Genomic DNA, 13831 nt, shown 5'->3' on the forward strand with positions numbered 1-13831 from the left:
TAAAACACCAAAAGCAACGGCAACAAAAGCCAAAATTGACAAACGGGATCTCATTAAACTAAAGAGCTTCTGCACAGCAAAAGAAACTACCATCAGAGTGAACAGGCAACCTACAGAATGGGAGAAAATTTTTGCAATCTACCCATCTGACAAAGGGCTGATATCCAGAACCTACAAAGAATTCTTTTTTTTTTTGACAGTCTCGCTCTGTCGCTCATGCTGGAGTGCAGTGGCGCGATCTCAGCTCACTGCAACCTCCACCTCCTGGTTTAAGCAGTTCTCCTGCCTCGGCCTCCCAAGTAACTGGGATTACAGTCTCCCGCCACCATGCCCAGCTAAGTTTTTGTATTTTTAGTAGAGATGGGGTTTTGCCATGTTGGCCAGGCTGGTCTAGAACTCCTGACCTCAGGTGATCCACCCATGTCAGCCTCTCAAAGTGCTGGGATTACAGGCGTGAGCCATCATGCCCGGCCTGGTTCAGTTTTTTTTGCTTTAAAAATTTTTTTGCTTAATGTCTCATTTTTTTCTTCATTTGCAGGCAGGTATTGTTTTCTTTCTAGAAGTTGTTCTTTGTCCTTGGTTCTGAAAAATTCATTTATCTTGCTAGTTATTTCTTAAATTCTTTGTTTCTTTTTTGTTCATAGTTTTTTTTAATGATCTCTTTCATTTGCTACTTTGCTTAAAATGTTTGATGATTATCAGTGCATGTTTAAGAATGAGGCAATAAAAAGTTGTTTGAGAGTTAATGTGTATGTTAGCAGTGCTTATTGAACAGCTGTCAGTGTTGTAGGACCCTGAAAAGCCAAATATCTTTTGGTGCCAGAACCCATATTAGCTCCTTATTTGTGTTTGAGAGAATCTACCTTTCCTTTTTGTTTCGGTGTCATCGTTATGTTATTGTGTTTGCTTATATTCATGTAGACAATTGTGCGTTCAGGTTTTTCAGCTACTTCTTTTCAATCCCATTTCCCCCTCTGCCCTCCTTTGTATCTGCAGTTTTGTAATCCTAAATCATTTCAGCATTCTAGGGAGCAAATCAGCTTCCTCCTGTATTCTACCTTCCACATGTCTTCTAGGCCTTGGCTTTCATTGTCTTGTTTCATCAATTATTATGCTTGCATTTATGTCATTCCAAAAATTTCATGAAGTGGCTCATGGCCTTTTCGTTATCATAGTTTTATTCCTTTATTATTCTTTAACTCCTTTGTTCTTTTTTGCCTTTTAAATAGGATCTTTGAAGTCACGATGCCATCATGAATTTGAAATCCTGTTGTATTTGTAATGGATACAATTGAACAGAATAAACAAGTTCAGTATCTTGTGTAAATTGAGTATTTTTATATTTCTGTTATGGTAGTGATTATCATAGTTTTCTTAGTTTTCTGTTGTTCTTTATAAATATTTATTAGGCCGGGCGTGGTCACGCCTGTATTCTCAGCACTTTGGGAGGCTGAGACAGGCAGATTGCTTGAGGTCAGGAGTTCGAGACCAGCCTGGCCAACATGGTGCAACCTTGTCTCTATTAAAAATACAAATATTAGCCAGGCATGGTGGCACATGCCTATAATCCAGCTACTTGGGAGGCTGAGGCAGGAGAATTGCTTGAACCTGGGAGGCGGAGGTTGCAGCCTGGGTGACAGAGTGAGACTGTCTCTAAATAAATGTTTATTAGTAATTATTTAACTTTTTGGTACTCCAAATGTCATTTGCTTCACGTTTTGTTTTTTTCCAGTTATGAATATATTGTTTGGCTTTGCAGTTGCAATAATTTTGTGCTTAAAATTATTTGTTTCTTCAGGTAATAGGCGTCTGTTAAACAGGAAAAATCTTACTATATCTCATGATAAAGTGGGATTTAATATGAATTAATCATGATTTGGACTCCAATAAATATTTCTCAAATAAAATAAAAGAGTACATTTACAATGGCAGGGTACGCTTAGTACAGTTCTTTTCTGTGTTCTTTCAGAATACTGTATCAGTTCCACAATATTTATGTTCTTTTAACATACAAAATACTTGTATGTAATCACACTCCTGTGAAGTAAAACTAGTGATATTCCTGTTTGGTAGATACAACAAAAGTCAGCAGTGTCATAGTATTTAGTTTCTATTTTTTATAGTTTTTAACTTATAGTTTTATATTACTAATATTAGAACTAGGGCTAGACATTGGGATATATGAACATTAGGGATGGGTGGAACCTGATGAGACTGAGGAGGAGTAGCCATAGGAATACAGGGGAAACCAGTAATGTGGTGTATTGGGTTAGCCCTGGAAAGGAAGGTGGCTGAAGGAGATAAGAATTGAAAGGTGACTCTTCCCCTTCCTTTTACAAGTTACTATGAGATTTATTTTCTGAAAGCATACTTCCAGACATGTAATTGTCACTTTAAAACTTGCTTTTAATACTTCCCTTACCTGCTGAAGTTCTGATTTCTCATACTGCTGTGTGCTGTTCAAGACCCCCTACCGTCCCCATACTACTTGAATTTAGATATACCTGGAATATATTAAGTGGTGTTTAGTCGACTAGACCTGGTGATTCCAGATATATTTGTAACAGAATTTTTTTTTTTTTTGGAACTCTTGACTTCAAGTGATTTACCCACCGCAAAGTGCTGGGATTACAGGCGTGAGCCACTGCTCCCAGCCCTTACTTGAAATTCTTAAAGTGACTTTATTGCCTTGCCTCCACCTCACCCCGCTTCCTTCCCTTTCCTTCCTCTCCTTCCTTTTCTTTCTTTCCTTTTAGAATTATGCTGCTGGCCAAGGCATGGATGCAGGCAGGGAGAAACGGATAAATTCCATGTTCTTTCTATGTTAGTGCTTGAGAAGGTAATTTCATTTTCTGCGTAATTAAAACAAAATAGAAAGCATTGTAGTGTTTGTGTCTTGAGTAAATAAGTTTTTTTTTTTTTTTAAAGACAGAGTATCATACTGTCTCCCAGACTGGAGTGCAGTGGCATAATCTGTGCTCACTGCCACCTCTGCCTCCTGGGTTCAAGTGATTCTCCTGCCTCAGCCTCCCGAGTAGCTGGGATTACAGGCATGCGCCACCATGACTGGCTAATTTTTTGTATCTTTAGTAGAGACGGGGTTTCACCAAGTTGGCCAGGCTGGCCTTTAACTCCTGACCTTGTGATTCGCCTACCTCGGCCTCCCAAAGTGCTGAGATTACAGGCGTGAGCCACTGCGCCTGGCCTGAAAACTTTAAATAACAAAACCTACCTTTGTATTTTAAGATATGGTACATTAGCAACTCCTTGGTAATTATTGATTCTAGTGTATGAACCCTGTTTTTTGTTTTGTGTTTTTGAGATGGAGTCTCACTCTTGTTGCTGAGTAGCTGGGATTACAGGTGGCCACCACCATGCCTGGCTAATTTTTGTATTTTTAGTAGATACGGGGTTTCACCATCTTGGCCAGGCTGGTCTCGAACTCCTGATCTCGGGTAATCTTCCCTCCTCGGCTTCCCAAAGTGCTGGGATTACAGGTATGAGCCACTGCGCTTGGCCATGAACCTTATTTTTTAAAAAGTTAAATTCTGTATCTCAGGCTCGCGATCCTTCTGCCTCAGCCTCCTGAGAAACTGGGACTACAAGTGTGTGCTACCATGTGCAGCTAATTTTTTCCCAGTAAAGAAAGACTTTAGCTCCTCCTGCCACCCAACATGCCGAAAGGAAAGAAGGCCAAGGGAAAGAAGGTGGCTCCGGCCCCTGCTGTCGTGAAAAAGCAGGAGGCCAAGAAAGTGGTGAATCCCCTGTTTGAGAAGAGACCTAAGAATTTTGGCATTGGACAGGACATCCAGCCCAAAAGATACCTCACCCGCTTTGTGAAATGGCCTCGCTATATCAGGTTGCAGCGGCAGAGAGCCATCCTCTATAAGCGGCTGAAAGTGCCTCCTGCTATTAACCAGTTCACCCAGGCCCTGGACCGCCAAACAGCTACTCAGCTGCTTAAGCTGCCCCACAAGTACAGACCAGAGACAAAGCAAGAGAAGAAGCAGAGGCTGTTGGCCCGGGCCGAGAAGAAAGCTGCTGGCAAAGGGGATGTCCCCACTAAGAGACCACCTGTCCTTCGAGCAGGAGTTAACACCGTCACCACCTTGGTGGAGAACAAGAAAGCTCAGCTGGTAGTGACTGCACACGACGTGGATCCCATCGAGCTGGTTGTCTTCTTGCCTGCCCTGTGTCGTAAAATGGGGGTCCCTTACTGCATTATCAAGGGGAAGGCCAGACTGGGTCGTCTAGTCCACAGGAAGACCTGCACCACTGTCGCCTTCACACAGGTGAACTCGGAAGACAAAGGCGCTTTGGCTAAGCTGGTGGAAGCTATCAGGACCAATTACAACGACAGATACGATGAGATCCGCCGTCACTGGGGCGGCAATGTCCTGGGTCCCAAGTCTGTGGCTCGTATCGACAAGCTCGAAAAGGCAAAAGCTAAAGAACTTGCCACTAAGCAGGGTTAAATGTACACTGTTGAGCTTTCTGTACATAAAATAATTAAAATACAAATTTTCTTCAAAAAAAAAAAAAGACTTTAATTGATGCGTTGCTGCCCATGCCACGTGGGAGATGGAGTTATTACTCAAATCGATCTCCTAATTTAAAAAAATTTTTAGTAGAGATGGTGTTTCACTGTGTCACCCAGGCTGGTCTTGAACTTCTAAGTGCTGGGATTACAGACATGAGCCACTGCATCTGGCCAGATAGTTCTTTTTGATAATACCATAGTCATGTAGCCTTATTTTTGTCCATGTTGGACTAAGCCATCTCTAGGATTTTACATAGTTTAGCAGTGTTTTTTAATATAAATTGCTTAAGAAACACCTAGGGTAGCCGACACCTAAGGTAGCCGCTTGCTGTAAGGTTATTTTACTTGACAGTAAACGTTCTTTTTTATATTAAAACACATGGATATTGTAGTGCAATGCAGACATTTCATTAACTTGTTAAACAGGTCTTGAAGACAGGTTATTTGGTTACTTTCTGAAAAATGTCTTAGGAGAATGGGTTTGTTAACATTCAATAATTGCTGTGGGAAAGTTAGAGAGCGATACTGTAGTGAAAAAGTGGGGTTTTGAGGCAGGGGGACCTGGGTTCACATTGCCTAGCTTCTGTCATTTATTGGCTCTTGTAGCCTAGGGGCAAATTACTTAAATCTTTTATAATTCTGCCTTTTTTTTCATTTAAGTTAATCTGGCTTTTTTTTTTTGAGATGGAGTCTCACTTGGTTGCTTAGACTGGGATGTAGTGGAGCAATCATTGCTCACTGTAGCCTTGACTTCCCAGGCTCAGGTAATCTTGCCACCTCAGCCTCCGTAGTAGCTGGGACTACTGGTGCATGCCACTACGCTTGGCTAGTTTTTGTAGAGGCGAGGTTTCACCATGTTGACCAGGCTGGTCTCAGACTCCTGGGCCCAAGCAGTTGGTCTGCCTTGGCCTCCCAAAGGGCTAGGATTGTAGGCGTGAACCACTGGGCCTGGCTCCAGCTTTGTTTTTGTTTTTATTTTTTGAGTTGGAGTTTCACTCTTGTCACCAGGCTGGAGTGCAAATGGCCTGATCTTGGCTCACTGCAACCTTCACCTCCCAGGTTGAAGTGATTCACCTGCCTCAGCGTCCTGAGTATAGCTGGGGTTATAGGCACATGCCACCATGCTTGGCTAATTTTTGTATTTTTAGTAGAGATGAGGTTTCACCATGTTGGCCAGGCTGGTCTCGAACTCCTGACCTGCAGTGATCAGACTCCTCGGCCTCCCAAAGTGCTGGGATTGCAGGCGTAAGCCACCATACCCAGCAGCATATTTTTTTTAAAAAAGCTTATCTATCATTTGAACACTTGAAGTGATGACACTTTTTGGTAAATATTTCAGAGAAAAAATTGCTTGTGTCTACACTTCTAAGAGGATTTGAGGCAGCAACCTTGTATTAGTTATTTGTTAATGCTATTAGATTGTAAGCTGTTAGAGGCAGGACTGCCCTCTCTTATGCCTCGTATCTTCCAGTGCTTAGGCCATATTGCTCATATTATTAATAGCTGTTCAATAAATGAGTTGATTTAAATTAAATTTTGTCCCCAAATTAAAACTTACCAATCTTTAAAACAAAAAAGGATTCCATAGGCTGTTAGAATAAATTTCAGTGATTACTCAGTTGGTTTCAGTTTGTGAGGAAAGAGGAGCTCAGTAAGTAGAAATTTGTTTACCTTATGGAGAGTGAAGCTTATTTTCTTGTGGTAGTGAAGTTTATATGAAAGTTCTTTGTAAGTTTTCAAGTTCAATTATATTTTGTGTGTTGCATCTTTAGTATGTCTCAAAAATTGAGAATTAAAAGCATCTTGTTTCCAGAATATAATGCTTTTTTCACCTTATTTTTTTTTTTAGGAGGCTGAACGCACCATATTTATGTATATGTATGTACTTAAATACATGTATAGCAATTTTCATATGGAATAAATTAACAAATAGAATAATTTTTATAACTTCCTGTTTTGATTTTATGATAAAATGCAAGTAAAGCATAGAAAGGGTCTGGCGCCGTGGCTCACACCTGTACTCCTCGTACTTTGGGAGGCTGAGGCGGGCAGATCACTTGAGGGCAGAAGTTCGAGACCAGCCTGGGCAACATGGCAAAACCTTGTCTTTACTAAAAATACAAAAAAAAAAAAAAAAAAAAAATTATCCAGGCCCACGTGGTGGTACACACCTGTAATCCCAACAACCCAGGAGGGGAATGTTGCAGTGACCCAAGATTGTACCGCTGTACTCCAGCCTGGGTGACAGAGCAAGATTCTGTCTCAACAACAACAACAACAAAAAAGAAAAAGCATAGAAAGGTGCTGACAGCTTAAGAGGTAAACTGAAGAGGATGGAGTCTAACAAATTTCAGATAAGAGGAACATTAAAATGGAAGTTTTCAAATGTTGGGACTTTCTAATAACCCAGATTTCTTAAAAATTTATGAATGCAGTTTCATGTTTCAGATCATCTGATCTGATCTGTAAACAGATAGCTTGATAACAGATAAGACATTGGATACTTCTTTCAGGACCAAACATCTAAAAAATAGGGAAGCAGTAATTTTTGCTACCTGTAGAGGTCACGTTCCTTAGGTGTTTTCTTCTGTGAGTAGTAGGGCATTTACCATCCTTATCTGATGACCCGTAACTCTTAGTATTTATTTAAAAGAGTTCTGTGCAATGCTTAAGTACCATTGAATCAGAATCAACAAGGGAAGTCTGTGGATGACTGTGTTTGCAGTAGATGTCTACTAAATATAAATAATAATATAAATAAAAATATAAATAATATTTCGTTATGTTAAAACCGAAGCAAACAGCTCAGTGGAATAAAAATGTCATAGTTTTTTAAAGTTAAAACCATGACTCAAAAATAGAATAAACATGTTTTGCACTTTTTTTTTTTTTTTTTGAGGCGGAGTCTTGCTCTGTCACCCAGGCTGGAGTGCAGTGGCCGGATCTCAGCTCACTGCAAGCTCCACCTCCCGTTCACACCATTCTCCTGCCTCAGCCTCCCTAATAGCTGGGACCACAGACGCCCGCCACCTCGCCCGGCTAGTTTTTTTGTATTTTTTAGTAGAGACGGGGTTTCACCGTGTTAGCCAGGATGGTCTCGATCTCCCGACCTCGTGATCCGCCTGTCTCGGCCTCCCGAAGTGCTGGGATTACAGGCTTGAGCCACCGCGCCCGGCCTGAGTACAGTGGTTTAAGCTTGGCTCACTGCAACTTACACTTCCCAGACCCAAACCATCCATCCTCCCGCCTCAGCCTCCTGAGTAGCTGGGACAACAGGCCTGCACCACCACACCTGGCTAATTTCTGTATTTTTTTGGTAGAGATGAGATTTTGCCACGTTGACCAGGCTGGTCTCACACTCCTGGGCTCAGGCGATCCCCCGACCTGGGCCTCCCAAAGTGCTGGGATTGTAGACATGAGCTACTTTGCCTGACTTGATTGGTTTTTAAAAATTATTTTCCTTGAATTTAAACCTGACACTTTTGAAAATTTTGGGGCAGTTATATTAGTATGTCTCTCAGGTTTGGCTTTTCTTATGTTTAGATTCAGGTTATTTGGTCTAGAATATTACAGCAGTAAGTGGCGCTTGTTCAGGCACACAATATCAGTTTGTTCTGTCACTGATGTTGATGTGTCAATTAAGGGCGCATTTGCCAGGCTATTTCACTGCAAAGCTGCAGTTAATTTTTTTGGGGGATGAGGTACTTAGAAATTATAGAATAACCTGTTTCCTAAATTTACATACGTTTATTTGTATTTGTTGGACTTATGATTTTTAAATTTATTCAAGAGATTATAATATAGTACTCTGCTTATTTTATTAAAGTAAAATAACATCACATAAAGTTAATCATTTAAAGTATACAGTTCATTGGCATTTAGTACATTCATAGTGTTTTCAAACCTCCACCTCTGTAAAGTTCCGGAATGTTTTCATCAACCCGAAGGAGAACTGTCTCTAAGCAGTCACCCCCATTCCACCCTCCCAACAGTCTCTGGTAACACTAATCTGCTTTTTGCCTCTATGAATTTACCTGTTGTGGATACTTCTTATGACTTGAGGCATACAACGTGATCTTTTGTGTCTGGCTTCTCTTTGTTTTTGACGTTTATACTCAGCATGTATTAGTAATTCATTCCTTTTTATCGTTACGATTTCATTGTATATGCCACATTTTGTTCGTTTGTCTATTGATGGACATTTGGGGTGTTTCTTCCTTTTGGCTACTGTGAATAGTGCTGTTTTGAACACTGGTGTACAAGATTTTGAGCACCCTTTTTCAGTTCTTCTGTATATATACCTAGTAATGGTATTGCTAAGTCATGTGGTAATTGTGTGTTTGACTTTTTAAGGAATTGCCAAACTTTCACAGTTGTTGAACCCCTTTTACCTTCACGCCAACAATATACAGGGGTTCTAGTTTTTCCACGTCTTTGCTAACATTTATTTTCTGTTTTTTTCTTTTTTTGAGTATAGCCATTCTAGTGGGAGCAAAGTAGTATTTCATTGTGGTTTTGGTTTGCATTTCCCTAATAACATTCGGTATATTTTATGTGCTTATTGGTCATTTGGTCATTTGTTTATCTTGGGAAAATATTCAAGTGCTTTGCCCATTTTTATTTTGTTATTTATTTTATTTATTTATTTTTTGAGACAGGATCTTGTTGTGCTACCCAGGCTATAGTGCACTGGCACTATCTGGCACTATCAAGGCTCACTGTAGTCCTCACCTCCTGGTCACAGGCAGTCCTCCCACCTCAGCCTCTTGAGTGGCTGGGAATACAGGTGTGTCCCACCACACCTGGCTAAGTTTTAAAAAATTTTTTGTAGAGATGAGGACTCTGTTGCCCAGGTTAGTCTCAAACTCCTGGGTCAAGTGATCCTCCTGCCTTGGCCTCCCAAAGTGCTGGGATTACAGGCACAAGCCACTGCGTTTGGTCCTTTGTACATTTTAAAATTGAGTTGTCTTTTTGTTGTTGAGTTGGAAGAATTCTTTATATATTCTGGATACTAGAACTTATTAGATATGAGGTGCATATATTTTCTTCTATTCTGTCAGTTGTCTTTTTACTTTATAGATAATATTCTTTGCACATTTTTAAATTTTCATGAAGTTCATTTTTTTTGTTTTTTAATTGTTACTCTTGGTTTTGGTGTCATATTTAAGAATTCATTGCTAAATCCAAGGTCAGGAAGCTTTCTCTCCCTGTTTTCTTCTAAGAGTTTTATAGTTTCTGCTTTTATATTTAGGTGTTTGATTTATTTTGTTTTATTTATTTTTGAGACAGAGTCTTGCTCTGTTGCCCAGGCTGGAGTGTAGTGGTGCGATCCCAGCTCACTGCAACCTCCGCCTCCCGGGTTCAAGCTGTTGTCCTGCCTCAGCCTCCCAAGGAGCTGGGATTACAGGCACCTACCACTGTGCCATGTTGGATTTTGCCGTAGGTTGGCCAGGCTGGTCTTGAACTCCTGACCTCAAGCGATCCACTTGCTTTGGCCTCCCAAAGTGCTGGGATTACAGACGTGAGCTACTGCACCCAGCTGAGTTTATTTTTGTATGTGGTTTGGGTAGGGGGGGGTCCAGTGGCTATTTAGTTGTCCCAGTCTGTTTTGAAAAGACAGTTCCGTATTGAATGATCTTAGCACTCTTGTTGAAAATAACTTGGGTATAGATGTGTGGGCTTATTTTTGGTTTATATGTCTTTTCTTAGGCCGTAGTACACTGCTTTGATCACTATGGCCAAGGTGGGAGGATTTCTTGATTCCAGGAGTTGGATACCAACCTGGGCAACATAGTGAGACCCCATCTCTATGAAAAATATTTTTAAAATTAGTTGGGTGTGTTGGGGCATGCCTATATTCCGAGCCACTTGGGAGGCTGAGGTGGTAGGGTTGTTTGCACCCAGGCTGTGGAGGCTGCATTGAGTCATGGTAGTGCCACTGTACTCCAGCCTGGGTGATAGAGTGAGACTTTGTCTCAAAAAATAAATAATCAAAATGGGCAAAGGACTTGAATATTTTTCCTAAGAAGATCTACAAATGGCCAGCTCACTATTACTTTGCAGTAAGTTTCGAAATAGGGAAGTGTGAGTTCTGTAACTTTATTCTTTTTCTGCATTGTTTTTGGATGTTTAGGGCCCCTTGCACTTCCAAAGGAAATTGAGAATGGCCTTTTCTATTTCTGCACGAAAGAGTGTGTTGGATTTTTTCTTTTTTGAAATAGTGATACTTATGGAAAAGTTCTCTTATCCCCCTTGCAGGGCATGTGATGGGGGTGTGGCTTGCTTCTTTGGCACCCCGCTGCTCAAATCTCTAGGGAGAGCATGCAGACAGGGCAGGCTGTGGGACTCCGACCCCACTACAGCACCTAGGGGTGAACGTTTACAGTTCCTGAAGCCTCAGTGGGCATGTGTTACAGGGTGCCCTTTCAGTCTAGCCATCCGTAGGCGGCTTGTATTAGCTCAGTTAGATGCCCTGCTTTATCGCAAGGACAGAGGGCTTTCTTGCCTTGGTGTATGGGAAGAATCGAATCACACGTGGGCTTGGAGAACGAGTGCAAGGTTTTATTGAGTGGAAGTTTTCAGCAGATGGATGGGAAGCCAGGAGGGAGATGGAGTGGAAGGGTGGTTTTCCCCTGGAGTCCTGCAGCTCAGCTCCTCTGACCACACCTGTCAAACTCAGCGAAACTTCGCTCCCTTCCACTGGTCGATGGCCTGCCAGCCTGCTCTCTGTCAGTGTGATCTTCCACCGGCGTGTGGTCTTCCACCAACATGTGGTCTTCCACTGGCATGCTCCCCTCAACATCCAGCTGTTTGTGTGTTCTTCCACCGATATGTCTCTCTTAATGACGTCCAGCCACTTGTGTGTCTGCCTACTAGTCTCTGAGGGTTTTATAGGCATACGATGGGGGTGTGACTGGCAGAGTGGTCTTGGGAAATGCAGCATTTGGGCAGGAAAACAGAAATGCTGTGGGCGTAGACCCGGGGATGGAGCCCTAGCAAGGGACCATGCCCTTCTCTTTCCAGCACTTGTCTGCCCACTTCCATATCATTGTGGTCTTACTCTTTCTCGGGGGCCGGGTGGGGGGGGGGCGGTGGTGAAGCCCTAGCCAGGGATCTCATGGAGGTGGAGCCCTAGCCAGGGACCATGCCCTTTTCTTCCCAGCACTTCCTTTCCTCCTTCCGTATCAATAGGGTCTCACTTTGTTGCTCAGGCTGGAGTGCAGTGGTGTGATCTTGGCTCACTGCATCCTCTGCTTCCCGAGCTCAAGCGATCCTTCCGCCTCATTGTCTGAAGTAGCTGGGACCACAGGTACGAGCCGCCATGCCTGACTGATTTTTTTATTTGTGGTAGAGACGGGGTTTGCTTGTTGCCCAGGCTGGTTCTGAGCCACTGAGCTCAAGCAGTCTGCTCCCCTCGTCCTCCCAAAGTGCTGGGATTATAGGCGTGAACCACTGTGCCTGGCTGAGTGTTGGAATTTTAATAGACATTGTGTTGAATCTGTAGATGATGATTGGGTAGTATTGCTATCTTAACAATGTTAAGTTTCCCATTCCTCAGGGCTGTCTGTCTGTCTTGTCTTTTTCTTTTTTTCTTTTCTTTTTTTTTTTTTTTTTTTGTTGAGACGCAGAGTCTCGCCCCGTCGTCCAGGCTGGCGTGCAATGGTGTGATCTCGGCTCACTGTAATCTCCGCCTCCTGGGTTCTAGCGATTCTCCTACGTCAGCCTTCTGAGTAGCTGGGATTACAGGCGCCTGCGTCCACACCCAGCTAATTTTTTTGTTTGTTGGTTTTTTTAGTAGAGACGGGGTTTCACCATGTTGGTCAGCCTTGTCTCAAACTCCTGATCTCACGTGACCCACCTGCCTCAGCCTCCCAAAGTGCCGGGATTACAGGCTTGAGCCACTGTGCTCGGCCAGGAATGTCCTTCTGTTTAGGTCTTTTAACATTTCTTTCAGCATTGTCTTAATAGTTTTTGGTGTACAAGTGTTACATTTTCTTCATTATGTTTATTTATTATAGGTATTTTATGCTTTTGGATTTTACTGCGAATTGAGTTTTCTTAATTTCTTTTTTGGATTGTTAATAGTGTATATACACACAGCTGTTTTTGTGTGTTGGTCTTGTATCTTGCAGGGTTTCTGAATTTAGTTAGCTCTAATACATATTTTTTTGGACTGTTTAGAATTTATATAAGATCATGTAATGTGTGAATAGGAATAATTTTACTTCTTCCTTCCCAATTTGGATGCTTTTAAAAAAATATGACACTGTCTCACTATGTTCCCCAGGCTGCAGTGTAGTGTTTTTCACAGGTGCCATTATAGCACTCTACAGCCTCGAACTGCGAGGCTCTAGCACTTCTCCCGTCCCAGGCTCCCAAGTATCTGGGATTAAAGGTGCTTTGCACTGTGCTGGCTCAGGATGCCTTTCATTTCTTTTCTTGCCTAGTTGCTATGGTTAGAATGTCTACTACAGTGTTGAATAGAGCCTGTGAAAGCAGGGCATTCTTGTCTTGTTCCTGATCTTAAGGGGAAAGCTTTCAGTCTTTCACAGTTGAGGATGCTTTGCTGTGGGTTTTTTTTTTAATAGAAGCTGTTTATCAGGTTGAGCAAGTTTCCTTCTTGTTTCTAGTTTGTTGAGTATTTTTATAATTAAAGGGTGCTAGATTTTGTCAAATGCTTTTCTGCATCAATTAAGATGATCATTTGGTATTTTCTTTCATGTTATTAGTGTGGTGTATTATTGATTGATTTTGTATGTTGAGTCACTCTTACATTCCTGGGAAAATACTACTTTGTACGGTGTTTGATCCTTTTTATATGCTGCTAGATTTGGTTTACTGGTATTTTGTTGAGGATTTTTATTCTGTACTCTGGTTGTAGTTAGAATTCCTTAGCTATTGGTTGATTTTGGGTGTTTGTGATGGTCTTTGTGATTTTAAAGCTTAAAGTTTTCTGAAATCATTTTAAAGACTAAGTTTGTTATTCTGATGGAATCAATTTGAGTAAGTTTTCTTTGAAAACGGCACAAATTTGGTAGGGAGAGAAATAAAACATAACAAAAAAGAGAAAAGTTTCATCTATTTGTGTATTTTTTGCCAAAATGTATTATTTTCAGTCTGAAGAATAATCTTTTTTTAAAATTAAAAAAAGGCATGTGCACTTAAAGATGTACACTTAGGTTTTATTTTTTTCAGAACCAGCTTTCTCCTGGGGAAATTTGTATTCTCCATGGATGTCTTGAATAAATGGTAAATTTAGTGACAGAGAAAAAAAAATTAGGGTTTTCATAC

At 41.4% G+C, this 13831-nt stretch overlaps 1 protein-coding gene and 1 pseudogene across 11 annotated transcripts in view; both read left to right on the forward strand.

Moving 5' to 3' along the window:
* GPBP1 (GC-rich promoter binding protein 1) overlaps positions 1–13831 on the forward strand; it is a 90812-nt gene that overhangs the window by 20736 nt on the left and 56245 nt on the right. The window lies entirely within an intron of this gene.
* LOC108530999 (60S ribosomal protein L7a pseudogene) lies at positions 3653–4533 on the forward strand (annotated as a pseudogene). Its single transcript, XR_001886037.1, has one exon. The product of XR_001886037.1 is annotated as a 60S ribosomal protein L7a pseudogene (transcript).

The sequence above is a fragment of the Rhinopithecus bieti genome, unplaced genomic scaffold (genome assembly GCF_001698545.2).
Source record: "Rhinopithecus bieti isolate Rb0 unplaced genomic scaffold, ASM169854v2 scaffold_6513, whole genome shotgun sequence".
Taxonomy (NCBI): Eukaryota; Metazoa; Chordata; class Mammalia; order Primates; family Cercopithecidae; genus Rhinopithecus; species Rhinopithecus bieti.